General features: G+C 39.6%; 9 non-coding genes across 9 annotated transcripts; all 9 read right to left on the bottom strand.

The window, feature by feature from the left end:
* Positions 1 to 512: 512 nt before the first annotated feature.
* On the bottom strand, positions 513 to 586 carry TRNAI-AAU (transfer RNA isoleucine (anticodon AAU)). Its single transcript has one exon. It is a non-coding gene; the product is annotated as a tRNA-Ile (tRNA).
* A 1177-nt stretch (positions 587 to 1763) lies between these two features.
* On the bottom strand, positions 1764 to 1837 carry TRNAI-AAU (transfer RNA isoleucine (anticodon AAU)). The gene has a single exon. It is a non-coding gene; the product is annotated as a tRNA-Ile (tRNA).
* Positions 1838 to 15502: 13665 nt separating this feature from the next.
* TRNAI-AAU (transfer RNA isoleucine (anticodon AAU)) lies at positions 15503 to 15576 on the bottom strand. Its single transcript has one exon. It is a non-coding gene; the product is annotated as a tRNA-Ile (tRNA).
* Positions 15577 to 16748: 1172 nt separating this feature from the next.
* TRNAI-AAU (transfer RNA isoleucine (anticodon AAU)) lies at positions 16749 to 16822 on the bottom strand. Its single transcript has one exon. It is a non-coding gene; the product is annotated as a tRNA-Ile (tRNA).
* A 1170-nt stretch (positions 16823 to 17992) lies between these two features.
* Positions 17993 to 18066, bottom strand: TRNAI-AAU (transfer RNA isoleucine (anticodon AAU)). The gene has a single exon. It is a non-coding gene; the product is annotated as a tRNA-Ile (tRNA).
* A 1993-nt stretch (positions 18067 to 20059) lies between these two features.
* TRNAI-AAU (transfer RNA isoleucine (anticodon AAU)) lies at positions 20060 to 20133 on the bottom strand. The gene has a single exon. It is a non-coding gene; the product is annotated as a tRNA-Ile (tRNA).
* A 1170-nt stretch (positions 20134 to 21303) lies between these two features.
* TRNAI-AAU (transfer RNA isoleucine (anticodon AAU)) lies at positions 21304 to 21377 on the bottom strand. The gene has a single exon. It is a non-coding gene; the product is annotated as a tRNA-Ile (tRNA).
* Positions 21378 to 23370: 1993 nt separating this feature from the next.
* Positions 23371 to 23444, bottom strand: TRNAI-AAU (transfer RNA isoleucine (anticodon AAU)). Its single transcript has one exon. It is a non-coding gene; the product is annotated as a tRNA-Ile (tRNA).
* A 1170-nt stretch (positions 23445 to 24614) lies between these two features.
* TRNAI-AAU (transfer RNA isoleucine (anticodon AAU)) lies at positions 24615 to 24688 on the bottom strand. Its single transcript has one exon. It is a non-coding gene; the product is annotated as a tRNA-Ile (tRNA).
* Positions 24689 to 26709: the final 2021 nt, after the last annotated feature.

Here is a 26709-nt window from a genome sequence, read left to right on the forward strand (position 1 = left end):
TTCAGGCTTAGAAAAGGAAACATTTTAATGCAACCTGTTATCATTTGGCAAATTGTTCATGTGCAGTGACGCAATCTGCATCCCCTATTTTTGGCTGAAATTGCACTGGATGAGGATGGAAAAGTCAATAATTTTAGTTCGAGAAAAGATTTCCATTGACATTTTCTCTCATGACTTTGCAGATCCTCACATTTCTTTTGCAGTTTGAAGGGACAAATGTTTTAATAAAAGCTGGTAAACTTTCAGGAGACTGGCTACTTGAACTCTAGGAATAAGTCAACTAAATCCAATTTTCATGCCTAAACAGTTAAATGAAACGCAACTTTTTCTTTTTCTTTGATATTACTGGAATGAACATTAATTAAATCTATAACAAGCAAACTGCTTCATTGGTTTTTCTGTAATGGTGCTGTGTATATAAACACATACAGCCATGACTTCTAATTTATACTCTTTGACGGTTTTTCACAATGTGTCAACGAAGTAGACAGTCTGAATAATCTTAAAATTTTTGGCCCGTACGGGGATCGAACCCGCGACCGTGGCGTTATTAGCACCACGGTCTAACCAGCTGAGCTAACCGGCCCATGTTTTACTATTGGTTACATGTTCTGCTGAGCAGGGTTTCATACACATCATGGTGATCGCTAAGACATGTTCTCCAGTGAGTGAAAATCTCAAAAAGATCTTTGGAGCGTAAACAGACAAAAACGAGAAATCCAACACTGACCATCAGGGAATATAACCCTGGATGCTGTCCCTATGCTAAAGAGGACTGCCTTCACTATGTTTACTCCAATTGATGTCAGGGATTTTTATTGTGAGAAAGCATTTTCAGCGATTTCTACTATTACGTCTTTGGACTTTCAGCAATCCCATTGACCTCTGCTCCGAGATCCCATGGTGTGGTCACCTGTCCAGATGTAGGCTGATATGTGGATCTACTGTAGTTTAGAAGATTGAGACAAGAAATTTTAAGTCTGCATGGGAAGTTTGCCTGAAAGCGTTGCAACCGAGTAAAGCAAAGAGAGAAGATGGAGGTAAAGTACGAGAGGAACTCTTTATCATCATCTGCCAAACTCATGTGCACTGGATCCTTAAGCAGTCATCAAGAAGGGTTAAATATCTTTAGATTAATGCTTGTGTTTTTAAGGAATTGCTTCAAGCTAACTTCATTTCTCATCCCGCATCCTTGAAGTTTGTCAAAACTTGTAAAAATCATTGGAGCACCCTTACATTTCTCTTCAGGCTTAGAAAAGGAAACATTTTAATGCAACCTGTTATCATTTGGCAAATTGTTCATGTGCAGTGACGCAATCTGCATCCCCTATTTTTGGCTGAAATTGCACTGGATGAGGATGGAAAAGTCAAGAATTTTAGTTCGAGAAAAGATCTCCATTGACATTTTCTCTCATGACTTTGCAGATCCTCACATTCCTTTTGCAGTTTGAAGGGACAAATGTTTTAATAAAAGCTGGTAAACTTTCAGGAGGCTGACTACTTGAACTCTAGGAATAAGTCAACTAAATCCAATTCTCATGCCTAAACAGTTAAGTGAAACGCAACTTTAGCTCTTTCTTTGATATTACTGGAATGAACATTAGTTAAATCTATAACTAGCAGACAAGCAAACTGCTTCACTGGTTTTTCTGTAATGGTGCTGTGTATATAAACAAATAGAGCCATGACTTCTAATTTATACTCTTTGACGGTTTTTCACAATGTGTCCACGAAGTAGACAGTCTGAATAACCTTAACATTTTTGGCCTGTACGGGGATTGAACCCACGACCTTGGCGTTATTAGCACCACGCTCTAACCAACTGAGCTAACCAGCTAATGTTTTACTATTGGTGACATGTTCTGCTGAGCAGGGTTTCATACACATCATGGTGATCGCTAAGATATGTTCTCCAGTGAGTGAAAATCTCAAAAGGATCTTTGGAGCGTAAACAGACAAAAACGGGAAATCCAACACTGACCATCAGGGAATATAAGCCTGGATGCTGTCCCTATGCTAAAGAGGACTGGCCTTCACTATGTTTACTCCAATTGATGTCAGGGATTTTTATTGTGAGAAAGCATTTTCAGCGATTTCTACTATCACGTCTTTGGACTTTCAGCAATCCCATTGCCCTCTGCTCCGGGATCCCATGGTGTGGTCACCTGTCCAGATGTAGGCTGATATGTGGATCTGCTGTAGTTTAGAAGATTGAGACAAGAAGTTTTAAGTCTGCATGGGAAGTTTGCCTGAAAGCGTTGCAACCGAGTAAAGCAAAGAGAGAAGATGGAGGTAAAGTACGAGAGGAACTCTTTATCATCATCTGCCAAACTCATGTGCACTGGATCCTTAAGCAGTCATCAAGAAGGGTTAAATATCTTTAGATTAATGCTTGTGTTTTTAAGGAATTGCTTCAAGCTAACTTCATTTCTCATCCCGCATCCTTGAAGTTTGTCAAAACTTGTAAAAATCATTGGAGCACCCTTACATTTCTCTTCAGGCTTAGAAAAGGAAACATTTTAATGCAACCTGTTATCATTTGGCAAATTGTTCATGTGCAGTGACGCAATCTGCATCCCCTATTTTTGGCTGAAATTGCACTGGATGAGGATGGAAAAGTCAAGAATTTTAGTTCGAGAAAAGATTTCCATTGACATTTTCTCTCATGACTTTGCAGATCCTCACATTCCTTTTGCAGTTTGAAGGGACAAATGTTTTAATAAAAGCTGGTATACTTTCAGGAGACTGGCTACTTGAACTCTAGGAATAAGTCAACTAAATCCAATTCTCATGCCTAAACAGTTAAGTGAAAAGCAACTTTTGCTTTTTCTTTGATATCACTGGAATGAACATTAGTTAAATCTATAACAAGCAGACAAGTAAACTGCTTCACTGGTTTTTCTGTAATGGTGCTGTGTATATAAACACATACAGCCATGACTTCTAATTTATACTCTTTGACGGTTTTTCACAATGTGTCCACGAAGTAGACAGTCTGAATAATCTTAAAATTTTTGGCCCGTACAGGGATTGGACCCGCGACCTTGGAGTTATTAGCACCACGCTCTAACCCAGCTGAGCTAACCGGCCCATGTTTTACTATTGGTTACATGTTCTGCTGAGCAGGGTTTCATACACATCATGGTGATCGCTAAGATACGTTCTCCAGTGAGTGAAAATCTCAAAAGGATCTTTGGAGCGTAAACAGACAAAAACGAGAAATCCAACACTGACCATCAGGGAATATAACCCTGGATGCTGTCCCTATGCTAAAGAGGACTGGCCTTCACTATGTTTACTCCAATTGATGTCAGGGATTTTTATTGTGAGAAAGCATTTTCAGCGATTTCTACTATCACGTCTTTGGACTTTCAGCAATCCCATTGCCCTCTGCTCCGGGATCCCATGGTGTGGTCACCTGTCCAGATGTAGGCTGATATGTGGATCTGCTGTAGTTTAGAAGATTGAGACAAGAAGTTTTAAGTCTGCATGGGAAGTTTGCCTGAAAGCATTGCAACCGAGTAAAGCAAAGAGAGAAGATGGAGGTAAAGTACGAGAGGAACTCTTTATCATCATCTGCCAAACTCATGTGCACTGGATCCTTAAGCAGTCATCAAGAAGGGTTAAATATCTTTAGATTAATGCTTGTGTTTTTAAGGAATTGCTTCAAGCTAACTTCATTTCTCATCCCGCATCCTTGAAGTTTGTCAAAACTTGTAAAAATCATTGGAGCACCCTTACATTTCTCTTCAGGCTTAGAAAAGGAAACATTTTAATGCAACCTGTTATCATTTGACAAATTGTTCATGTGCAGTGACGCAATCTGCATCCCCTATTTTTGGCTGAAATTGCACTGGATGAGGATGGAAAAGTCAAGAATTTTAGTTCGAGAAAAGATTTCCATTGACATTTTCTCTCATGACTTTGCAGATCCTCACATTCCTTTTGCAGCTTGAAGGGACAAATGTTTTAATAAAAGCTGGTAAACTTTTAGGAGACTGGCTACTTGAACTCTAGGAATAAGTCAACTAAATCCAATTCTCATGCCTAAACAGTTAAGTGAAACGCAACTTTTGCTTTTTCTTTGATATTACTGGAATGAACATTAGTTAAATCTATAACAAGCAGACAAGCAAACTGCTTCACTGGTTTTTCTGTAATGGTGCTGTGTATATAAACACATACAGTAATGACTTCTAATTTATACTCTTTGACGGTTTTTCACAATGTGTCCACGAAGTAGACAGTCTGAATAACCTTAAAATGTTTAGCCTGTACGGGGATTGAACCTGCAACCTTGGTGTTTTTAACACCACGCTCTAACCAACGGAGCTAACCGGCCCATGTTTTACTATTGGTAACATGTTCTACTGAGCAAGGTTTCATACACATCATGGTGATCACTAAGATATGTTCTCCAGTGAGTGAAAATCTCAAAAGGATCTTTGGAGCGTAAACAGACAAAAACGAGAAATCCAACACTGACCATCAGGGAATATAACCCTGGATGCTGTCCCTATGCTAAAGAGGACTGGCCTTCACTATGTTTACTCCAATTGATGTCAGGGATTTTTATTGTGAGAAAGCATTTTCAGCGATTTCTACTATCATGTCTTTGGACTTTCAGCAATCCCATTGCCCTCTGCTCCGGGATCCCATGGTGTGGTCACCTGTCCAGATGTAGGCTGATATGTGGATCTGCTGTAGTTTAGAAGATTGAGACAAGAAGTTTTAAGTCTGCATGGGAAGTTTGCCTGAAAGCGTTGCAACCGAGTAAAGCAAAGAGAGAAGATGGAGGTAAAGTACGAGAGGAACTCTTTATCATCATCTGCCAAACTCATGTGCACTGGATCCTTAAGCAGTCATCAAGAAGGGTTAAATATCTTTAGATTAATGCTTGTGTTTTTAAGGAATTGCTTCAAGCTAACTTCATTTCTCATCCCGCATCCTTGAAGTTTGTCAAAACTTGTAAAAATCATTGGAGCACCCTTACATTTCTCTTCAGGCTTAGAAAAGGAAACATTTTAATGCAACCTGTTATCATTTGGCAAATTGTTCATGTGCAGTGACGCAATCTGCATCCCCTATTTTTGGCTGAAATTGCACTGGATGAGGATGGAAAGTCAAGAATTTTAGTTCGAGAAAAGATCTCCATTGACATTTTCTCTCATGACTTTGCAGATCCTCACATTCCTTTTGCAGTTTGAAGGGACAAATGTTTTAATAAAAGCTGGTAAACTTTCAGGAGGCTGGCTACTTGAACTCTAGGAATAAGTCAACTAAATCCAATTCTCATGCCTAAACAGTTAAGTGAAACGCAACTTTAGCTCTTTCTTTGATATTACTGGAATGAACATTAGTTAAATCTATAACAAGCAGACAAGTAAACTGCTTCACTGGTTTTTCTGTAATGGTGCTGTGTATATAAACACATACAGCCATGACTTCTAATTTATACTCTTTGACGGTTTTTCACAATGTGTCCACGAAGTAGACAGTCTGAATACCCTTAAAATGTTTGGCCCATACGGGATCGAACCCGCAACCTTGGTGTTATTAGCACCATGCTCTAACCAGCTGAGCTAACCGGCCGATGTTCTACTATTGGTTACATGTTCTGCTGAGCAGGGTTTCATACACATCATGGTGATCGCTAAGATACGTTCTCCAGTGAGTGAAAATCTGAAAAGGATCTTTGGAGCATAAACAGACAAAAACGAGAAATCCAACACTGACCATCAGGGAATATAACCCTGGATGCTGTCCCTATGCTAAAGAGGACTGGCCTTCACTATGTTTACTCCAATTGATGTCAGGGATTTTTATTGTGAGAAAGCATTTTCAGCGATTTCTACTATCACGTCTTTGGACTTTCAGCAATCCCATTGCCCTCTGCTCCGGGATCCCATGGTGTGGTCACCTGTCCAGATGTAGGCTGATATGTGGATCTGCTGTAGTTTAGAAGATTGAGACAAGAAGTTTTAAGTCTGCATGGGAAGTTTGCCTGAAAGCGTTGCAACCGAGTAAAGCAAAGAGAGAAGATGGAGGTAAAGTACGAGAGGAACTCTTTATCATCATCTGCCAAACTCATGTGCACTGGATCCTTAAGCAGTCATCAAGAAGGGTTAAATATCTTTAGATTAATGCTTGTGTTTTTAAGGAATTGCTTCAAGCTAACTTCATTTCTGATCCCGCATCCTTGAAGTTTGTCAAAACTTGTAAAAATCATTGGAGCACCCTTACATTTGTCTTCAGGCTTAGAAAAGGAAACATTTTAATGCAACCTGTTATCATTTGGCAAATTGTTCATGTGCAGTGACGCAATCTGCATCCCCTATTTTTGGCTGAAATTGCACTGGGTGAGGATGGAAAAGTCAGGAATTTTAGTTTGAGAAAAGATTTCCATTGACATTTTCTCTCATGACTTTGCAGATCCTCACATTCCTTTTGCAGCTTGAAGGGACAAATGTTTTAATAAAAGCTAGTAAACTTTCAGGAGACTGGCTACTTGAACTCTAGGAATAAGTCAACTAAATCCAATTCTCATGCCTAAACAGTTAAGTGAAACGCAACTTTTGCTTTTTCTGTGATATTACTGGAATGAACATTAGTTAAATCTATAACAAGCAGACAAGTAAACTGCTTCACTGGTTTTTCTGTAATGGTGCTGTGTATATAAACACATACAGCCATGACTTCTAATTTATACTCTTTGACGGTTTTTCACAATGTGTCCACGAAGTAGACAGTCTGAATAATCTTAAAATTTTTGGCCCGTACAGGGATTGGACCCGCGACCTTGGAGTTATTAGCACCACGCTCTAACCCAGCTGAGCTAACCGGCCCATGTTTTACTATTGGTTACATGTTCTGCTGAGCAGGGTTTCATACACATCATGGTGATCGCTAAGATACGTTCTCCAGTGAGTGAAAATCTCAAAAGGATCTTTGGAGCGTAAACAGACAAAAACGAGAAATCCAACACTGACCATCAGGGAATATAACCCTGGATGCTGTCCCTATGCTAAAGAGGACTGGCCTTCACTATGTTTACTCCAATTGATGTCAGGGATTTTTATTGTGAGAAAGCATTTTCAGCGATTTCTACTATCACGTCTTTGGACTTTCAGCAATCCCATTGCCCTCTGCTCCGGGATCCCATGGTGTGGTCACCTGTCCAGATGTAGGCTGATATGTGGATCTGCTGTAGTTTAGAAGATTGAGACAAGAAGTTTTAAGTCTGCATGGGAAGTTTGCCTGAAAGCATTACAACCGAGTAAAGCAAAGAGAGAAGATGGAGGTAAAGTACGAGAGGAACTCTTTATCATCATCTGCCAAACTCATGTGCACTGGATCCTTAAGCAGTCATCAAGAAGGGTTAAATATCTTTAGATTAATGCTTGTGTTTTTAAGGAATTGCTTCAAGCTAACTTCATTTCTCATCCCGCATCCTTGAAGTTTGTCAAAACTTGTAAAAATCATTGGAGCACCCTTACATTTCTCTTCAGGCTTAGAAAAGGAAACATTTTAATGCAACCTGTTATCATTTGACAAATTGTTCATGTGCAGTGACGCAATCTGCATCCCCTATTTTTGGCTGAAATTGCACTGGATGAGGATGGAAAAGTCAAGAATTTTAGTTCGAGAAAAGATTTCCATTGACATTTTCTCTCATGACTTTGCAGATCCTCACATTCCTTTTGCAGCTTGAAGGGACAAATGTTTTAATAAAAGCTGGTAAACTTTTAGGAGACTGGCTACTTGAACTCTAGGAATAAGTCAACTAAATCCAATTCTCATGCCTAAACAGTTAAGTGAAACGCAACTTTTGCTTTTTCTTTGATATTACTGGAATGAACATTAGTTAAATCTATAACAAGCAGACAAGCAAACTGCTTCACTGGTTTTTCTGTAATGGTGCTGTGTATATAAACACATACAGTAATGACTTCTAATTTATACTCTTTGACGGTTTTTCACAATGTGTCCACGAAGTAGACAGTCTGAATAACCTTAAAATGTTTAGCCTGTACGGGGATTGAACCTGCAACCTTGGCGTTTTTAACACCACGCTCTAACCAACGGAGCTAACCGGCCCATGTTTTACTATTGGTAACATGTTCTACTGAGCAAGGTTTCATACACATCATGGTGATCACTAAGATATGTTCTCCAGTGAGTGAAAATCTCAAAAGGATCTTTGGAGCGTAAACAGACAAAAACGAGAAATCCAACACTGACCATCAGGGAATATAACCCTGGATGCTGTCCCTATGCTAAAGAGGACTGGCCTTCACTATGTTTACTCCAATTGATGTCAGGGATTTTTATTGTGAGAAAGCATTTTCAGCGATTTCTACTATCATGTCTTTGGACTTTCAGCAATCCCATTGCCCTCTGCTCCGGGATCCCATGGTGTGGTCACCTGTCCAGATGTAGGCTGATATGTGGATCTGCTGTAGTTTAGAAGATTGAGACAAGAAGTTTTAAGTCTGCATGGGAAGTTTGCCTGAAAGCGTTGCAACCGAGTAAAGCAAAGAGAGAAGATGGAGGTAAAGTACGAGAGGAACTCTTTATCATCATCTGCCAAACTCATGTGCACTGGATCCTTAAGCAGTCATCAAGAAGGGTTAAATATCTTTAGATTAATGCTTGTGTTTTTAAGGAATTGCTTCAAGCTAACTTCATTTCTCATCCCGCATCCTTGAAGTTTGTCAAAACTTGTAAAAATCATTGGAGCACCCTTACATTTCTCTTCAGGCTTAGAAAAGGAAACATTTTAATGCAACCTGTTATCATTTGGCAAATTGTTCATGTGCAGTGACGCAATCTGCATCCCCTATTTTTGGCTGAAATTGCACTGGATGAGGATGGAAAGTCAAGAATTTTAGTTCGAGAAAAGATCTCCATTGACATTTTCTCTCATGACTTTGCAGATCCTCACATTCCTTTTGCAGTTTGAAGGGACAAATGTTTTAATAAAAGCTGGTAAACTTTCAGGAGGCTGGCTACTTGAACTCTAGGAATAAGTCAACTAAATCCAATTCTCATGCCTAAACAGTTAAGTGAAACGCAACTTTAGCTCTTTCTTTGATATTACTGGAATGAACATTAGTTAAATCTATAACAAGCAGACAAGTAAACTGCTTCACTGGTTTTTCTGTAATGGTGCTGTGTATATAAACACATACAGCCATGACTTCTAATTTATACTCTTTGACGGTTTTTCACAATGTGTCCACGAAGTAGACAGTCTGAATAATCTTAAAATTTTTGGCCCGTACAGGGATTGGACCCGCGACCTTGGAGTTATTAGCACCACGCTCTAACCAGCTGAGCTAACCGGCCCATGTTTTACTATTGGTTACATGTTCTGCTGAGCAGGGTTTCATACACATCATGGTGATCGCTAAGATACGTTCTCCAGTGAGTGAAAATCTCAAAAGGATCTTTGGAGCGTAAACAGACAAAAACGAGAAATCCAACACTGACCATCAGGGAATATAACCCTGGATGCTGTCCCTATGCTAAAGAGGACTGGCCTTCACTATGTTTACTCCAATTGATGTCAGGGATTTTTATTGTGAGAAAGCATTTTCAGCGATTTCTACTATCACGTCTTTGGACTTTCAGCAATCCCATTGCCCTCTGCTCCGGGATCCCATGGTGTGGTCACCTGTCCAGATGTAGGCTGATATGTGGATCTGCTGTAGTTTAGAAGATTGAGACAAGAAGTTTTAAGTCTGCATGGGAAGTTTGCCTGAAAGCATTGCAACCGAGTAAAGCAAAGAGAGAAGATGGAGGTAAAGTACGAGAGGAACTCTTTATCATCATCTGCCAAACTCATGGGCACTGGATCCTTAAGCAGTCATCAAGAAGGGTTAAATATCTTTAGATTAATGCTTGTGTTTTTAAGGAATTGCTTCAAGCTAACTTCATTTCTCATCCCGCATCCTTGAAGTTTGTCAAAACTTGTAAAAATCATTGGAGCACCCTTACATTTCTCTTCAGGCTTAGAAAAGGAAACATTTTAATGCAACCTGTTATCATTTGACAAATTGTTCATGTGCAGTGACGCAATCTGCATCCCCTATTTTTGGCTGAAATTGCACTGGATGAGGATGGAAAAGTCAAGAATTTTAGTTCGAGAAAAGATTTCCATTGACATTTTCTCTCATGACTTTGCAGATCCTCACATTCCTTTTGCAGCTTGAAGGGACAAATGTTTTAATAAAAGCTGGTAAACTTTTAGGAGACTGGCTACTTGAACTCTAGGAATAAGTCAACTAAATCCAATTCTCATGCCTAAACAGTTAAGTGAAACGCAACTTTTGCTTTTTCTTTGATATTACTGGAATGAACATTAGTTAAATCTATAACAAGCAGACAAGCAAACTGCTTCACTGGTTTTTCTGTAATGGTGCTGTGTATATAAACACATACAGTAATGACTTCTAATTTATACTCTTTGACGGTTTTTCACAATGTGTCCACGAAGTAGACAGTCTGAATAACCTTAAAATGTTTAGCCTGTACGGGGATTGAACCTGCAACCTTGGCGTTTTTAACACCACGCTCTAACCAACGGAGCTAACCGGCCCATGTTTTACTATTGGTTACATGTTCTGCTGAGCAGGGTTTCATACACATCATAGTGATCGCTAAGATATGTTCTCCAGTGAGTGAAAATCTCAAAAGGATCTTTGGAGCGTAAACAGACAAAAACGAGAAATCCAACACTGACCATCAGGGAATATAACCCTGGATGCTGTCCCTATGCTAAAGAGGACTGGCCTTCACTATGTTTACTCCAATTGATGTCAGGGATTTTTATTGTGAGAAAGCATTTTCAGCGATTTCTACTATCACGTCTTTGGACTTTCAGCAATCCCATTGCCCTCTGCTCCGGGATCCCATGGTGTGGTCACCTGTCCAGATGTAGGCTGATAAGTGGATCTGCTGTAGTTTAGAAGATTGAGACAAGAAGTTTTAAGTCTGCATGGGAAGTTTGCCTGAAAGCGTTGCAACCGAGTAAAGCAAAGAGAGAAGATGGAGGTAAATTACGAGAGGAACTCTTTATCATCATCTGCCAAACTCATGTGCACTGGATCCTTAAGCAGTCATCAAGAAGGGTTAAATATCTTTAGATTAATGCTTGTGTTTTTAAGGAATTGCTTCAAGCTAATTTCATTTCTCATCCCGCATCCTTGAAGTTAGTCAAAACTTGTAAAAATCATTGGAGCACCCTTACATTTCTCTTCAGGCTTAGAAAAGGAAACATTTTAATGCAACCTGTTATCATTTGGCAAATTGTTAATGTGCAGTGACGCAATCTGCATCCCCTATTTTTGGCTGAAATTGCACTGGGTGAGGATGGAAAAGTCAGGAATTTTAGTTTGAGAAAAGATTTCCATTGACATTTTCTCTCATGACTTTGCAGATCCTCACATTCCTTTTGCAGCTTGAAGGGACAAATGTTTTAATAAAAGCTAGTAAACTTTCAGGAGACTGGCTACTTGAACTCTAGGAATAAGTCAACTAAATCCAATTCTCATGCCTAAACAGTTAAGTGAAACGCAACTTTTGCTTTTTCTTTGATATTACTGGAATGAACATTAGTTAAATGTATAACAAGCAGACAAGCAAACTGCTTCACTGGTTTTTCTGTAATGGTGCTGTGTATATAAACACATAAAGCCATGACTTCTAATTTATACTCTTTGACGGTTTTTAACAATGTGTCCACGAAGTAGACAGTCTGAATAACCTTAAAATTTTTGGCCCGTATGGGGATTGAACCCGCAACCTTGGCGTTATTAGCACCACGCTCTAAGCAGCTGAGCTAACCGGCCCATGTTTTACTATTGGTTACATGTTCTGCTGAGCAGGGTTTCATACACATCATAGTGATCGCTAAGATATGTTCTCCAGTGAGTGAAAATCTCAAAATGATCTTTGGAGCGTAAACAGACAAAAATGAGAAATCCAACACTGACCATCAGGGAATATAACCCTGGATGCTGTCCCTATGCTAAAGAGGACTGGCCTTCACTATGTTTACTCCAATATATGTCAGGGATTTTTATTGTGAGAAAGCATTTTCAGCGATTTCTACTATCACGTCTTTGGACTTTCAGCAATCCCATTGCCCTCTGCCCCGGGATCCCATGGTGTGATCACCTGTCCAGATGTAGGCTGATATGTGGATCTGCTGTAGTTTAGAAGATTGAGACAAGAAGTTTTAAGTCTGCATGGGAAGTTTGCCTGAAAGCGTTGCAACCGAGTAAAGCAAAGAGAGAAGATGGAGGTAAAGTACGAGAGGAACTCTTTATCATCATCTGCCAAACTCATGTGCACTGGATCCTTAAGCAGTCATCAAGAAGGGTTAAATATCTTTAGATTAATGCTTGTGTTTTTAAGGAATTGCTTGAAGCTAACTTCATTTCTCATCCCGCATCCTTGAAGTTTGTCAAAACTTGTAAAAATCATTGGAGCACCCTTACATTTCTCTTCAGGCTTAGAAAAGGAAACATTTTAATGCAACCTGTTATCATTTGGCAAATTGTTCATGTGCAGTGACGCAATCTGCATCCCCTATTTTTGGCTGAAATTGCAATGGATGAGGATGGAAAAGTCAAGAATTTTAGTTCGAGAAAACATTTCCATTGACATTTTCTCTCATGACTTTGCAGATCCTCACATTTCTTTTCCAGCTTGAAGGGACAAAAGTTTTAATAAAAGCTAGTAAACTTTCAGGAGACTGGCTACTTGAACTCTAGGAATAAGTCAACTAAATCCAATTCTCATGCCTAAACAGTTAAGTGAAACGCAACTTTTGCTTTTTCTTTGATATTACTGGAATGAACATTAGTTAAATCTATAACAAGCAAACTGCTTCTTCTGTAATGGTGCTGTGTATATAAACACATACAGCCATGACTTCTAATTTATACTCTTTGACGGTTTTTCACAATGTGTCCACGAAGTAGACAGTCTGAATAACCTTAAAATGTTTGGCCCGTACGGGGATTGAGCCCGCGACCTTGGTGTTATTAGCACCACGCTCTAACCAGCTAAGCTAACCGGCCCATGTTTTACTAGTGGTTACATGTTCTGCTGAGCAGGGTTTCATACACATCATGGTGATCGCTAAGATATGTTCTCCAGTGAGTGAAAATCTCAAAAGGATCTTTGGAGCGTAAACAGACAAAAACGAGAAATCCAACACTGACCATCAGGGAATATAACCCTGGATGCTGTCCCTATGCTAAAGAGGACTGGCCTTCACTATGTTTACTCCAATTGATGTCAGGGATTTTTATTGTGAGAAAGCATTTTCAGCGATTTCTACTATCACGTCTTTGGACTTTCAGCAATCCCATTGCCCTCTGCTCCGGGATCCCATGGTGTGGTCACCTGTCCAGATGTAGGCTGATATGTGGATCTGCTGTAGTTTAGAAGATTGAGACAAGAAGTTTTAAGTCTGCATGGGAAGTTTGCCTGAAAGCGTTGCAACCGAGTAAAGCAAAGAGAGAAGATGGAGGTAAAGTACGAGAGGAACTCTTTATCATCATCTGCCAAACTCATGTGCACTGGATCCTTAAGCAGTCATCAAGAAGGGTTAAATATCTTTAGATTAATGCTTGTGTTTTTAAGGAATTGCTTCAAGCTAACTTCATTTCTCATCCCGCATCCTTGAAGTTTGTCAAAACTTGTAAAAATCATTGGAGCACCCTTACATTTCTCTTCAGGCTTAGAAAAGGAAACATTTTAATGCAACCTGTTATCATTTGGCAAATTGTTCATGTGCAGTGACGCAATCTGCATCCCCTATTTTTGGCTGAAATTGCACTGGATGAGGATGGAAAAGTCAAGAATTTTAGTTCGAGAAAACATTTCCATTGACATTTTCTCTCATGACTTTGCAGATCCTCACATTCCTTTTCCAGCTTGAAGGGACAAATGTTTTAATAAAAGCTGGTAAACTTTCAGGAGACTGGCTACTTGAACTCTAGGAATAAGTCAACTAAATCCAATTCTCATGCCTAAACAGTTAAGTAAAACGCAACTTTTGCTTTTTCTTTGATATTACTGGAATGAACATTAGTTAAATCTATAACAAGCAAACTGCTTCACTGTATTTTCTGTAATGGTGCTGTGTATATAAACACATACAGCCATGACTTCTAATTTATACTCTTTGACGGTTTTTCACAATGTGTCCACGAAGTAGACAGTCTGAATAACCTTAAAATTATTCGCCCGTACGGGGATTGAGCCCGCGACCTTGGTGTTATTAGCACCACGCTCTAACCAGCTAAGCTAACCGGCCCATGTTTTACTAGTGGTTACATGTTCTGCTGAGCAGGGTTTCACACACATCATGGTGATCGCTAAGATATGTTCTCCAGTGAGTGAAAATCTCAAAAGGATCTTTGGAGCGTAAACAGACAAAAACGAGAAATCCAACACTGACCATCAGGGAATATAACCCTGGATGCTGTCCCTATGCTAAAGAGGACTGGCCTTCACTATGTTTACTCCAATTGATGTCAGGGATTTTTATTGTGAGAAAGCATTTTCAGCGATTTCTACTATCACGTCTTTGGACTTTCAGCAATCCCATTGCCCTCTGCTCCGGGATCCCATGGTGTGGTCACCTGTCCAGATGTAGGCTGATATGTGGATCTGCTGTAGTTTAGAAGATTGAGACAAGAAGTTTTAAGTCTGCATGGGAAGTTTGCCTGAAAGCGTTGCAACCGAGTAAAGCAAAGAGAGAAGATGGAGGTAAAGTACGAGAGGAACTCTTTATCATCATCTGCCAAACTCATGTGCACTGGATCCTTAAGCAGTCATCAAGAAGGGTTAAATATCTTTAGATTAATGCTTGTGTTTTTAAGGAATTGCTTCAAGCTAACTTCATTTCTCATCCCGCATCCTTGAAGTTTGTCAAAACTTGTAAAAATCATTGGAGCACCCTTACATTTCTCTTCAGGCTTAGAAAAGGAAACATTTTAATGCAACCTGTTATCATTTGGCAAATTGTTCATGTGCAGTGACGCAATCTGCATCCCCTATTTTTGGCTGAAATTGCACTGGATGAGGATGGAAAAGTCAAGAATTTTAGTTCGAGAAAACATTTCCATTGACATTTTCTCTCATGACTTTGCAGATCCTCACATTCCTTTTGCAGCTTGAAGGGAGAAATGTTTTAATAAAAGCTAGTAAACTTTCAGGAGACTGGCTACTTGAACTCTAGGAATAAGTCAACTAAATCCAATTCTCATGCCTAAACAGTTAAGTAAAACGCAACTTTTGCTTTTTCTTTGATATTACTGGAATGAACATTAGTTAAATCTATAACAAGCAAACTGCTTCACTGTATTTTCTGTAATGGTGCTGTGTATATAAACACATACAGCCATGACTTCTAATTTATACTCTTTGACGGTTTTTCACAATGTGTCCACGAAGTAGACAGTCTGAATAACCTTAAAATTTTTGGCCCGTATGGGGATCGAACCCGCGACCTTGGCGTTATTAGCACCACACTCTAACCAGCTGAGCTAACCGGCCCATGTTTTACTTTTGGTTACATGTTCTGCTGAGCAGGGTTTCATACACATAATGGTGATCGCTAAGATATGTTCTCCAGTGAGTGAAAACCTAAAAAAAGGATCTTTGGAGCGTAAACAGACAAAAACAAGAAATCCAACACTGACCATCAGGGAATATAACCCTGGATGCTGTCCCTATGCTAAAGAGGACTGGCCTTCACTATGTTTACTCCAATTGATGTCAGTTATTTTTATTGTGAGAAAGCATTTTCAGCGATTTCTACTATCACGTCTTTGGACTTTCAGCAATCCCATTGCCCTCTGCTCCGGGATCCCATGGTGTAGTTACCTGTCCAGATGTAGGCTGATATGTGGATCTGCTGTAGTTTAGAAGATTGAGACAAGAAGTTTTAAGTCTGCATGGGAAATTTGCCTGAAAGCGTTGCAACCGAGTAAAGCAAAGAGAGAAGATGGAGGTAAAGTACGAGAGGAACTCTTTATCATCATCTGCCAAACTCATGTGCACTGGATCCTTAAGCAGTCATCAAGAAGGGTTAAATATCTTTAGATTAATGCTTGTGTTTTTAAGGAATTGCTTCAAGCTAACTTCATTTCTCATCCCGCATCCTTGAAGTTTGTCAAAACTTGTAAAAATCATTGGAGCACCCTTACATTTCTCTTCAGGCTTAGAAAAGGAAACATTTTAATGCAACCTGTTATCATTTGGCAAATTGTTCATGTGCAGTGACGCAATCTGCATCCCCTATTTTTGGCTGAAATTGCACTGGATGAGGATGGAAAAGTCAAGAATTTTAGTTCGAGAAAAGATTTCCATTGACATTTTCTCTCATGACTTTGCAGATCCTCACATTCCTTTTCCAGCTTGAAGGGACAAATGTTTTAATAAAAGCTGGTAAACTTTTAGGAGACTGGCTACTTGAACTCTAGGAATAAGTCAACTAAATCCAATTCTCATGCCTAAACAGTTAAGTGAAACGCAACTTTTGCTTTTTCTTTGATATTACTGGAATGAACATTAGTTAAATCTATAACAAGCAAACTGCTTCACTGGTTTTTCTGTAATGGTGCTGTGTATATAAACACATACAGCCATGACTTCTAATTTATACTCTTTGACGGTTTTTCACAATGTGTCCACAAAGTAGACAGTCTGAATAACCTTAAAGTTTTTGGCCCGTACGGGGATCGAACCCGCGACCTTGGCGTTATTAGCACCACGCTCTAACCAGCTGAGCTAACCGGCCCATGTTTTACTTTTGGTTACATGTTCTGCTGAGCAGGGTTTTATACACATAATGGTGATCGCTAAGATATGTTCTCCAGTGAGTGAAAACCTCAAAAGGATCTTTGGAGCGTAAACAGACAAAAACGAGAAATCCAACACTGACCATCAGGGAATATAACCCTGGATGCTGTCCCTATGCTAAAGAGGACTGGCCTTCACTATGTTTACTCCAATTGATGTCAGTTATTTTTATTGTGAGAAAGCATTTTCAGCGATTTCTACTATCACGTCTTTGGACTTTCAGCAATCCCATTGCCCTCTGCTCCGGGATCCCATGGTGTGGTCACCTGTCCAGATGTAGGCTGATATGTGGATCTGCTGTAGTTTAGAAGATTGAGACAAGAAGTTTTAAGTCTGCATGGGAAGTTTGCCTGAAAGCGTTGCAACCGAGTAAAGCAAAGAGAAAAGATGGAGGTAAAGTACGAGAGGAACTCTTTATCATCATCTGCCAAACTCATGTGCACTGGATCCTTAAGCAGTCATCAAGAAGGGTTAAATATCTTTAGATTAATGCTTGTGTTTTTAAGGAATTGCTTCAAGCAAACTTCATTTCTCATCCCGCATCCTTGAAGTTTTTCAAAACTTGTAAAAATCATTGGAGCACCCTTACATTTCTCTTCAGGCTTAGAAAAGGAAACATTTTAATGCAACCTGTTATCATTTGGCAAATTGTTCATGTGCAGTGACGCAATCTGCATCCCCTATTTTTGGCTGAAATTGCACTGGATGAGGATGGAAAAGTCAAGAATTTTAGTTCGAGAAAAGATTTCCATTGACATTTTCTCTCATGACTTTGCAGATCCTCACATTCCTTTTCCAGCTTGAAGGGACAAATGTTTTAATAAAAGCTGGTAAACTTTTAGGAGACTGGCTACTTGAACTCTAGGAATAAGTCAACTAAATCCAATTCTCATGCCTAAACAGTTAAGTGAAACGCAACTTTTGCTTTTTCTTTGATATTACTGGAATGAACATTAGTTAAATCTATAACAAGCAAACTGCTTCACTGGTTTTTCTGTAATGGTGCTGTGTATATAAACACATACAGCCATGACTTCTAATTTATACTCTTTGACGGTTTTTCACAATGTGTCCACGAAGTAGACAGTCTGAATAACCTTAAAATTTTTGGCCTGTACGGGGATCGAACCCGCGACCTTGGCGTTATTAGCACCACGCTCTAACCAGCTGAGCTAACCGGCCCATGTTTTACTGTTGGTTACATGTTCTGCTGAGCAGGGTTTCATACACATAATGGTGATCGCTAAGATATGTTCTCCAGTGAGTGAAAACCTCAAAAGGATCTTTGGAGCGTAAACAGACAAAAACGAGAAATCCAACACTGACCATCAGGGAATATAACCCTGGATGCTGTCCCTATGCTAAAGAGGACTGGCCTTCACTATGTTTACTCCAATTGATGTCAGGGATTTTTATTGTGAGAAAGCATTTTCAGCGATTTCTACTATCACGTCTTTGGACTTTCAGCAATCCCATTGCCCTCTGCTCCGGGATCCCATGGTGTGGTCACCTGTCCAGATGTAGGCTGATATGTGGATCTGCTGTAGTTTAGAAGATTGAGACATGAAATTTTAACTCTGCATGGGAAGTTTGCCTGAAAGCGTTGCAACCGAGTAAAGCAAAGAGAGAAGTTGGAGGTAAAGTACGAGAGGAACTCTTTATCATCATCTGCCAAACTCATGTGCACTGGATCCTTAAGCAGTCATCAAAGAGGGTTAAATATCTTTAGATTAATGCTTGTGTTTTTAAGGAATTGCTTCAAGCTAACTTCATTTCTCATCCCGCATCCTTGAAGTTTGTCAAAACTTGTAAAAATCATTGGAGCACCCTTACATTTCTCTTCAGGCTTAGAAAAGGAAACATTTTAATGCAACCTGTTATCATTTGGCAAATTGTTCATGTGCAGTGACGCAATCTGCATCCCCTATTTTTGGCTGAAATTGCATTGGATGAGGATGGAAAAGTCAAGAATTTTAGTTCGAGAAAAGATTTCCATTGACATTTTCTCTCATGACTTTGCAGATCCTCACATTCCTTTTGCAGCTTGAAGGGACAAATGTTTTAATAAAAGCTGGTAAACTTTCAGGAGACTGGTTACTTGAACTCTAGGAATAAGTCAACTAAATCCAACGAGAAATCCAACACTGACCATCAGGGAATATAACCCTGGATGCTGTCCCTATGCTAAAGAGGACTGGCCTTCACTATGTTTACTCTAATTGATGTCAGGGATTTTTATTGTGAGAAAGCATTTTCAGCGATTTCTACTATCACGTCTTTGGACTTTCAGCAATCCCATTGCCCTCTGCTCTGGTATCCCATGGTGTGGTCACCTGTCCAGATGTAGGCTGATATGTGGATCTGCTGTAGTTTAGAAGATTGAGACAAGAAGTTTTAAGTCTGCATGGGAAGTTTGCCTGAAAGCGTTGCAACCGAGTAAAGCAAAGAGAGAAGATGGAGGTAAAGTACGAGAAGATCTCTTTATCATCATCTGCCAAACTCATGTGCACTGGATCCTTAAGCAGTCATCAAGAAGGGTTAAATATCTTTAGATTAATGCTTGTGTTTTTAAGGAATTGCTTCAAGCTAACTTCATTTCTCATCCCGCATCCTTGAAGTTTGTCAAAACTTGTAAAAATCATTGGAGCACCCTTACATTTCTCTTCAGGCTTAGAAAAGGAAACATTTTAATGCAACCTGTTATCATTTGGCAAATTGTTCATGTGCTGTGACGCAATCTGCATCCCCTATTTTTGGCTGAAATTGCACTGGATGAGGATGGAAAAGTCAAGAATTTTAGTTCGAGAAAAGATTTCCATTGACATTTTCTCTCATGACTTTGCAGATCCTCACATTCCTTTTCCAGCTTGAAGGGACAAATGTTTTAATAAAAGCTGGTAAACTTTTAGGAGACTGGCTACTTGAACTCTAGGAATAAGTCAACTAAATCCAATTCTCATGCCTAAACAGTTAAGTGAAACGCAACTTTTGCTTTTTCATTGATATTACTGGAATGAACATTAGTTAAATCTATAACAAGCAAACTGCTTCACTGGTTTTTCTGTAATGGTGCTGTGTATATAAACACATACAGCCATGACTTCTAATTTATACACTTTGACGGTTTTTCACAATGTGTCCACGAAGTAGACAGTCTGAATAACCTTAAAATTTTTGGCCCGTGCGGGGATCGAACCCGCGACCTTGGCGTTATTAGCACCACGCTCTAACCAGCTGAGCTAACCGGCCCATGTTTTACTTTTGGTTACATGTTCTGCTGAGCAGGGTTTCATACACATAATGGTGATCGCTAAGATATGTTCTCCAGTGAGTGAAAATCTCAAAAGGATCTTTGGAGCGTAAACAGACAAAAACGAGAAATCCAACACTGACCATCAGGGAATATAACCCTGGATGCTGTCCCTATGCTAAAGAGGACTGGCCTTCACTATGTTTACTCCAATTGATGTCAGGGATTTTTATTGTGAGAAAGCATTTTCAGCGATTTCTACTATCACGTCTTTGGACTTTCAGCAATCCCATTGCCCTCTGCTCCGGGATCCCATGGTGTGGTCATCTGTCCAGATGTAGGCTGATATGTGGATCTGCTGTAGTTTAGAAGATTGAGACAAGAAGTTTTAAGTCTGCATGGGAAGTTTGCCTGAAAGCGTTGCAACCGAGTAAAGCAAAGAGAGAAGATGGAGGTAAAGTACGAGAGGAACTCTTTATCATCATCTGCCAAACTCATGTGCACTGGATCCTTAAGCAGTCATCAAGAAGGGTTAAATATCTTTAGATTAATGCTTGTCTTTTTAAGGAATTGCTTCAAGCTAACTTCATTTCTCATCCCGCATCCTTGAAGTTTGTCAAAACTTGTAAAAATCATTGGAGCACCCTTACATTTCTCTTCAGGCTTAGAAAAGGAAACATTTTAATGCAACCTGTTATCATTTGGCAAATTGTTCATGTGCAGTGACGCAATCTGCATCCCATATTTTTGGCTGAAATTGCACTGGATGAGGATGGAAAAGTCAAGAATTTTAGTTCGAGAAAAGATTTCCATTGACATTTTCTCTCATGACTTTGCAGATCATTACATTCCTTTTGCAGCTTGAAGGGACAAATGTTTTAATAAAAGCTGGTAAACTTTCAGGAGACTGGTTACTTGAACTCTAGGAATAAGTCAACTAAATCCAATTCTCATGCCTAAACAGTTAAGTGAAACGCAACTTTTGCTTTTTCTTTGATATTACTGGAATGAACATTAGTTAAATCTATAACAAGCAAACTGCTTCACTGGTTTTTCTGTAATGGTGCTGTGTATATAAATACATACAGCCATGACTTCTAATTTATACTCTTTGACGGTTTTTCACAATGTGTCCACGAAGTAGACAGTCTGAAAAACCTTACAATTTTTGGCCTGTACGGGGATCGAACCCGCGACCTTGGTGTTATTAGCACCACGCTCTAACCAGCTGAGCTAACCGGCCCATGTTTTACTGTTGGTTACATGTTCTGCTGAGCAGGGTTTCATACACATAATGGTGATCGCTAAGATATGTTCTCCAGTGAGTGAAAACCTCAAAAGGATCTTTGGAGCGTAAACAGACAAAAACGAGAAATCCAACACTGACCATCAGGGAATATAACCCTGGATGCTGTCCCTATGCTAAAGAGGACTGGCCTTCACTATGTTTACTCCAATTGATGTCAGGGATTTTTATTGTGAGAAAGCATTTTCAGCGATTTCTACTATCACGTCTTTGGACTTTCAGCAATCCCATTGCCCTCTGCTCCGGGATCCCATGGTGTGGTCACCTGTCCAGATGTAGGCTGATATGTGGATCTGCTGTAGTTTAGAAGATTGAGACATGAAATTTTAAGTCTGCATGGGAAGTTTGCCTGAAAGCGTTGCAACCGAGTAAAGCAAAGAGAGAAGTTGGAGGTAAAGTACGAGAGGAACTCTTTATCATCATCTGCCAAACTCATGTGCACTGGATCCTTAAGCAGTCATCAATAAGGGTTAAATATCTTTAGATTAATGCTTGTGTTTTTAAGGAATTGCTTCAAGCTAACTTCATTTCTCATCCCGCATCCTTAAAGTTTGTCAAAACTTGTAAAAATCATTGGAGCACCCTTACATTTCTCTTCAGGCTTAGAAAAGGAAACATTTTAATGCAACCTGTTATCATTTGGCAAATTGTTCATGTGCAGTGACGCAATCTGCATCCCCTATTTTTGGCTGAAATTGCACTGGATGAGGATGGAAAAGTCAAGAATTTTAGTTCGAGAAAAGATTTCCATTGACATTTTCTCTCATGACTTTGCAGATCCTCACATTCCTTTTGCAGCTTGAAGGGACAAATGTTTTAATAAAAGCTGGTAAACTTTCAGGAGACTGGTTACTTGAACTCTAGGAATAAGTCAACTAAATCCAACGAGAAATCCAACACTGACCATCAGGGAATATAACCCTGGATGCTGTCCCTATGCTAAAGAGGACTGGCCTTCACTATGTTTACTCTAATTGATGTCAGGGATTTTTATTGTGAGAAAGCATTTTCAGCGATTTCTACTATCACGTCTTTGGACTTTCAGCAATCCCATTGCCCTCTGCTCTGGTATCCCATGGTGTGGTCACCTGTCCAGATGTAGGCTGATATGTGGATCTGCTGTAGTTTAGAAGATTGAGACAAGAAGTTTTAAGTCTGCATGGGAAGTTTGCCTGAAAGCGTTGCAACCGAGTAAAGCAAAGAGAGAAGATGGAGGTAAAGTACGAGAAGATCTCTTTATCATCATCTGCCAAACTCATGTGCACTGGATCCTTAAGCAGTCATCAAGAAGGGTTAAATATCTTTACATTAATGCTTGTGTTTTTAAGGAATTGCTTCAAGCTAACTTCATTTCTCATCCCGCATCCTTGAAGTTTGTCAAAACTTGTAAAAATCATTGGAGCACCCTTACATTTCTCTTCAGGCTTAGAAAAGGAAACATTTTAATGCAACCTGTTATCATTTGGCAAATTGTTCATGTGCTGTGACGCAATCTGCATCCCCTATTTTTGGCTGAAATTGCACTGGATGAGGATGGAAAAGTCAAGAATTTTAGTTCGAGAAAAGATTTCCATTGACATTTTCTCTCATGACTTTGCAGATCCTCACATTCCTTTTCCAGCTTGAAGGGACAAATGTTTTAATAAAAGCTGGTAAACTTTTAGGAGACTGGCTACTTGAACTCTAGGAATAAGTCAACTAAATCCAATTCTCATGCCTAAACAGTTAAGTGAAACGCAACTTTTGCTTTTTCTTTGATATTACTGGAATGAACATTAGTTAAATCTATAACAAGCAAACTGCTTCACTGGTTTTTCTGTAATGGTGCTGTGTATATAAACACATACAGCCATGACTTCTAATTTATACACTTTGACGGTTTTTCACAATGTGTCCACGAAGTAGACAGTCTGAATAACCTTAAAATTTTTGGCCCGTGCGGGGATCGAACCCGTGACCTTGGCGTTATTAGCACCACGCTCTAACCAGCTGAGCTAACCGGCCCATGTTTTACTTTTGGTTACATGTTCTGCTGAGCAGGGTTTCATACACATAATGGTGATCGCTAAGATATGTTCTCCAGTGAGTGAAAATCTCAAAAGGATCTTTGGAGCGTAAACAGACAAAAACGAGAAATCCAACACTGACCATCAGGGAATAGAACCCTGGATGCTGTCCCTATGCTAAAGAGGACTGGCCTTCACTATGTTTACTCCAATTGATGTCAGGGATTTTTATTGTGAGAAAGCATTTTCAGCGATTTCTACTATCACGTCTTTGGACTTTCAGCAATCCCATTGCCCTCTGCTCCGGGATCCCATGGTGTGGTCACCTGTCCAGATGTAGGCTGATATGTGGATCTGCTGTAGTTTAGAAGATTGAGACAAGAAATTTTAAGTCTGCATGGGAAGTTTGCCTGAAAGCGTTGCAACCGAGTAAAGCAAAGAGAGAAGATGGAGGTAAAGTACGAGAGGATCTCTTTATCATCATCTGCCAAACTCATGTGCACTGGATCCTTAAGCAGTCATCAAGAAGGGTTAAATATCTTTAGATTAATGCTTGTGTTTTTAAGGAATTGCTTCAAGCTAACTTCATTTCTCATCCCGCATCCTTGAAGTTTGTCAAAACTTGTAAAAATCATTGGAGCACCCTTACATTTCTCTTCAGGCTTAGAAAAGGAAACATTTTAATGCAACCTGTTATCATTTGGCAAATTGTTCATGTGCTGTGACGCAATCTGCATCCCCTATTTTTGGCTGAAATTGCACTGGATGAGGATGGAAAAGTCAAGAATTTTAGTTCGAGAAAAGATTTCCATTGACATTTTCTCTCATGACTTTGCAGATCCTCACATTCCTTTTCCAGCTTGAAGGGACAAATGTTTTAATAAAAGCTGGTAAACTTTTAGGAGACTGGCTACTTGAACTCTAGGAATAAGTCAACTAAATCCAATTCTCATGCCTAAACAGTTAAGTGAAACGCAACTTTTGCTTTTTCTTTGATATTACTGGAATGAACATTAGTTAAATCTATAACAAGCAAACTGCTTCACTGGTTTTTCTGTAATGGTGCTGTGTATATAAACACATACAGCCATGACTTCTAATTTATACACTTTGACGGTTTTTCACAATGTGTCCACGAAGTAGACAGTCTGAATAACCTTAAAATTTTTGGCCCGTGCGGGGATCGAACCCGCGACCTTGGCGTTATTAGCACCACGCTCTAACCAGCTGAGCTAACCGGCCCATGTTTTACTTTTGGTTACATGTTCTGCTGAGCAGGGTTTCATACACATAATGGTGATCGCTAAGATATGTTCTCCAGTGAGTGAAAATCTCAAAAGGATCTTTGGAGCGTAAACAGACAAAAACGAGAAATCCAACACTGACCATCAGGGAATAGAACCCTGGATGCTGTCCCTATGCTAAAGAGGACTGGCCTTCACTATGTTTACTCCAATTGATGTCAGGGATTTTTATTGTGAGAAAGCATTTTCAGCGATTTCTACTATCACGTCTTTGGACTTTCAGCAATCCCATTGCCCTCTGCTCCGGGATCCCATGGTGTGGTCACCTGTCCAGATGTAGGCTGATATGTGGATCTGCTGTAGTTTAGAAGATTGAGACAAGAAATTTTAAGTCTGCATGGGAAGTTTGCCTGAAAGCGTTGCAACCGAGTAAAGCAAAGAGAGAAGATGGAGGTAAAGTACGAGAGGAACTCTTTATCATCATCTGCCAAACTCATGTGCACTGGATCCTTAAGCAGTCACCAAGAAGGGTTAAATATCTTTAGATTAATGCTTGTGTTTTTAAGGAATTGCTTCAAGCTAACTTCATTTCTCATCCCGCATCCTTGAAGTTTGTCAAAACTTGTAAAAATCATTGGAGCACCCTTACATTTCTCTTCAGGCTTAGAAAAGGAAACATTTTAATGCAACCTGTTATCATTTGGCAAATTGTTCATGTGCAGTGACGCAATCTGCATCCCCTATTTTTGGCTGAAATTGCACTGGATGAGGATGGAAAAGTCAAGAATTTTAGTTCGAGAAAAGATTTCCATTGACATTTTCTCTCATGACTTTGCAGATCCTCACATTCCTTTTGCAGCTTGAAGGGACAAATGTTTTAATAAAAGCTGGTAAACTTTTAGGAGACTGGCTACTTGAACTCTAGGATTAAGTCAACTAAATCCAATTCTCATGCCTAAACAGTTAAGTGAAACGCAACTTTTGCTTTTTCTTTGATATTACTGGAATGAACATTAGTTAAATCTATAACAAGCAAACTGCTTCACTGGTTTTTCTGTAATGGTGCTGTGTATATAAACACATACAGCCATGACTTCTAATTTATATTCTTTGACGGTTTTTCACAATGTGTCCACGAAGTAGACAGTCTGAATAACCTTAAAATGTTTGGCGCGTACGGGGATCGAACTCACGACCTTGGTGTTATTAGCACCATGCTCTAACCAGCTGATCTAACCTGCCCATGTTTTACTATCGGTTACATGTTCTGCAGAGCAGGGTTTCATACACATCATGGTGATCGCTAAGATATGTTCTCCAGTGAGTGAAAATCTCAAAAGGATCTTTGGAGCGTAAACAGACAAAAACGAGAAATCCAACACTGACCATCAGGTAATATAACCCTGGATGCTGTCCCTATGCTAAAGAGGACTGGCCTTCACTATGTTTACTCCAATTGATGTCAGGGATTTTTATTGTGAGAAAGCATTTTCAGCGATTTCTACTTCCACGTTTTTGGACTTTCAGCAATCCCATTGCCCTCTGCCCAGGGATTCCATGGTGTGGTCACCTGTCCAGATGTAGGCTGATATGTGGATCTGCTGTAGTTTAGAAGATTGAGACAAGAAGTTTTAAGTCTGCATGGGAAGTTTGCCTGAAAGCGTTGCAACCGAGTAAAGCAAAGAGAGAAGATGGAGGTAAAGTACGAGAGGAACTCTTTATCATCATCTGCCAAACTCATGTGCACTGGATCCTTAAGCAGTCATCAAGAAGGGTTAAATATCTTTAGATTAATGCTTGTGTTTTTAAGGAATTGCTTCAAGCTAACTTCATTTCTCATCCCGCATCCTTGAAGTTTGTCAAAACTTGTAAAAATCATTGGAGCACCCTTACATTTCTCTTCAGGCTTAGAAAAGGAAACATTTTAATGCAACCTGTTATCATTTGGCAAATTGTTCATGTGCAGTGACGCAATCTGCATCCCCTATTTTTGGCTAAAATTGCACTGGATGAGGATGG

Source organism: Mixophyes fleayi, assembly GCF_038048845.1.
Source record: "Mixophyes fleayi isolate aMixFle1 chromosome 2 unlocalized genomic scaffold, aMixFle1.hap1 SUPER_2_unloc_3, whole genome shotgun sequence".
In the NCBI taxonomy this organism is placed as follows: Eukaryota; Metazoa; Chordata; class Amphibia; order Anura; family Limnodynastidae; genus Mixophyes; species Mixophyes fleayi.